The sequence below is a fragment of the Oryzias melastigma genome, linkage group LG17, assembly GCF_002922805.2.
Source record: "Oryzias melastigma strain HK-1 linkage group LG17, ASM292280v2, whole genome shotgun sequence".
NCBI classification, from domain to species: domain Eukaryota; kingdom Metazoa; phylum Chordata; class Actinopteri; order Beloniformes; family Adrianichthyidae; genus Oryzias; species Oryzias melastigma.
Window position 1 is genome coordinate 29010703 of NC_050528.1, and position 3662 is coordinate 29014364.

Here is a 3662-nt window from a genome sequence, read left to right on the forward strand (position 1 = left end):
TTCCATGGAAGCACCGGACTTCCGATTCATCTTTCAAAATAAAACCCCGCACAAAATCTGGGAAGAAATTCACATTAAAACAGCAAAACCTGTTTTATGATTAAAAAATAAATAATAAAATCACATTATTACTTTGCAGTTTTTTGTTGCCCTCACCTTTAACTTATACCAAAAACGAAAAGCCTGCTAAAAACAAATATTTATTTAACCTTTTCAAATATTTAAGTCCAATGAAATTGTATTTTGCTGTTGAAGCATTTTTATAATAATGAGAACAAATATAAAATAATTTAACGCTAAAAAAGGCGTTTCTGAGTTTTATTTAAAAAAAAACAAAACCTGTAAAATTAAGTAACTAAGTGGGGGTGGGAATATATACATTTGCTTCTTCCCACTCCTTTTCAAGCAATCAATCAAACTCTACTAGATTTTAGATCATAATTACTTTAGTTAATAATTACTATAGTTAATGAACCAAATGTGACATAAGTGTGTCTGGTTTTTATTTGATTTTTTTTTTCTCTATTCAATGCGTTTCATTATTTCTGTAATGAGATTAAAAATTATGTGTTTTTTGTCCACGATCCATGCTTGAAATAAATAAGATCAATCAATCAAACAATGATGGATCAGAACTAGAATGAAAACCGACTGTTTGAAAAAAACTCATATTTGAGAGCAGCAGCTGCAGGGCCACAAGCTCCCTTATAGGCAAACAGATCCGTGTGCGTCTTTGTTTTTCTCGTCTGAGCAGGAATCTGGATCAAAATTGCTCGCCACTTTTGTTGCACCACTGATGTTAGCTTGCGGATGTGAGGGCTGTAAGCTAGGAGGATATTGTACAAACAGAGGGATGATGGGATATTAGCAAAAGGTCACTTCTACACCAACAGGCCTGATAACTCTGAGGCAAATGTTAAATGAACTCCACTCCATAGTGGATCTTTAAGACTTAGCAGATGTTGGAGCTGTCTCTTTTTTTAACTGAAAACTTTCAAACAAAGCATGTGATATACGCTGATGATTTAGTTTTCTTTAGCCTCCGCAGTTCCAGTTTACAACAACGTTTAAATGTCTGTTTCTTGTGATTTTAAAAGTGATATTTTATAAAACACAAATAAAAGAGGTCTACTGATCTGGATGTCTGTCACACAGTAAAATATATTGTTCATGTCATGAACACCAAAATGACAGATGATGATGATAACATTCACAGACAACACTGTGTCTTATATGCTCAGGCTAACACTACACAGATGTTTAATTAATGTTCTAATACAATCAAGTTTATTTTATTTAAATCTTAGCGCTGTATACTGCACACCTATGGACTAACTACATGTATCATGCAAAAGCTGTAGGATTTTATGAAAAAAAAAACACAGTGATGCAGCACCACTGAGATGATCGTTGGTGTAGGACTTAACAGTCTCTAAGCTCTTTTAAGATGGTTTTATTCAACTTCCTAACGCTTCAAAGAGTTAAATCGTTCTAACCCTCGTCAACATCAGGCACAGCACCTTCTCAATTTGAGGGGACACTTTTTAATTTTATCGTTGATCAGTGGGTTTTTATTTTAATTGTGTTTTTTTATGGTGTTGAAATTTGGACCTCAAGTCTGATTTTTTTATTTTGTCTGATAAATAAAACAGCAAGATTTGTGTTTCAGAACATGTTTTCTTCAGAATCCATGCTGAATGTGTGTTGTCAAGGGTTGAAACATGCACTCTTCACTAAGGTTTACTGGTGTGAAACTGTAAAACAAGTAGCCCTATAAATGTTTTTATAAAGGTTTTCAATCATAGTCACTGATATCTTCAGATAACAAATACTATTTTCAATTGGCAAATTCTTGTAAGAGATTAAAGTTCATGCTGTATTTATTAGTATCATTGAAACTTATTAAATTAATGTTGTTCATGCATCATACATGTTTATGGTTATCATCTTCACTATTTTTGAGACATCAAGCTTGTATTTTGAACTTTTAGTTTGGCTTCCTATAATATAATTCAGAATTAGTCTGTTTTAGGCAATTACTGCAATAATAAAAAAAACATTTAAGTTGTGGAACTTGTGGAAGGCATTAATGGGAAATTATTTAAAATGTTTATGTGTAAGCAAAAAAAGGGAGTCATTGGAATAATAATAGTCTGTTGTAGAAAAGTGAAGAACGCAAATCAGACTTCCTTCTGTCATTTTCCCCTCTAGTAATATGCTTATTAAATGTTTATGTTTTCTATTTACACGAGGTGGAAATAAACATGTGTTAAGCTTTTATTTTGTAGGTGAAACGTAGTGTTTCCGGCGTGTAACGTGCAGCTTGATGCAGTTCCGGCCGCTCCGTCCAGCCAGCCTCTGCTCCCGCCGCTGCAGCAGAGGGGCCGGCGGGCCGGCCCGGAGGCGCTGATCCCCGGGGCGGGTCCGCGGATCGCGACGCTCCTCACAGCCAAAATGGCTCAACCGTCTCGAGTAACCTTCCAGGGAGAGCAGCAGACGAGTGCTCACGTTCATCCAAGTAAAAAGAATCAAGCGGGTTTTCAGTATCTCATATAATAACTTACCTTTATTTTCTGACTGCAGTTTAGATTTAAACCAATTTTTAACACATTTCCTCCAGATATTAGAAGAAGGTTTACATTTGAAACTTGATGCTCACTATCAAGTTTTGTATCTCCAAACAACAATTCTGAATAAAAAATGCATATATGGAAGTCTTTTTTCATTCATATTTCAAAGTAATATGCAATGTCATTACATGAGATCAGCATTTAAAAATGAACTTTAATAAAAACATGACTGTTGAACAGCTCCTATATTTTTCTCTTTCTTTTGCTTCCTATCACGAAAAGTTTTTGGAATTAGTTTATTTCAAGCAATTAAAACAAGAACCAAAACAATGGACATGGATATAATCTATTTAAAATATGTTGTCATAAATTGAATGGAAAATAGGTTATATATATATATATTAATTGTGGAAGCAGAACAAGTGTATGCAAAGTTATAATGTAAAGAAAAAAACAATTATTTAGAAATATACACAAACACTTGCTATCGTTCATTTAGGTATTCTTCTTCTGTATTAATCTTACTATGTTCGAATTAAAATTTAATAACAATTATTTGCTGGAAATCTGCTAGAAGTTTGAAGCTGAGGAAAGTGTGGTGCTCTGGAGTTCTGTTCTCTATTCTCATTTACTTCTCTCCTTTATTCTTTATTCTTTATTCTTATTCTTATTCTCTTTGGTGCAGTACTATTCATGTGTTGTCTCTCTTTCCCACTCTCTTCTGGGGAGCAGGGGAGATTTCAGATTCCTGTGCTTCTATTCTTGGCCGTGGACCTTGGCTCTGGCTCGTCTTGGCCGTGGACCTTGGTTCTGGCCCGTCTTGGCCGTGGAAATCGGCTCTGGCCCGTCTTGGCTGTGGACCTCACCTCAGGCTAGTCTTGGCCGTGGAAATCGGCTCTGGCCCGTCTTGGCCGTGGACCTTGGTTCTGGCCCGTCTTGGCCGTAGACCTCGGCTCTGGCTCGTCTTGGCTGTGGACCTCGGCTCTGGCTCATCTTTGCCGTGGTCCTCGCCCCTACCTGTTCTATCTGGCTATTCTATTCAAATACGTAGTTGTACAGTTAGATAAGCTAATTCCTCTTTAATAGTCCTGG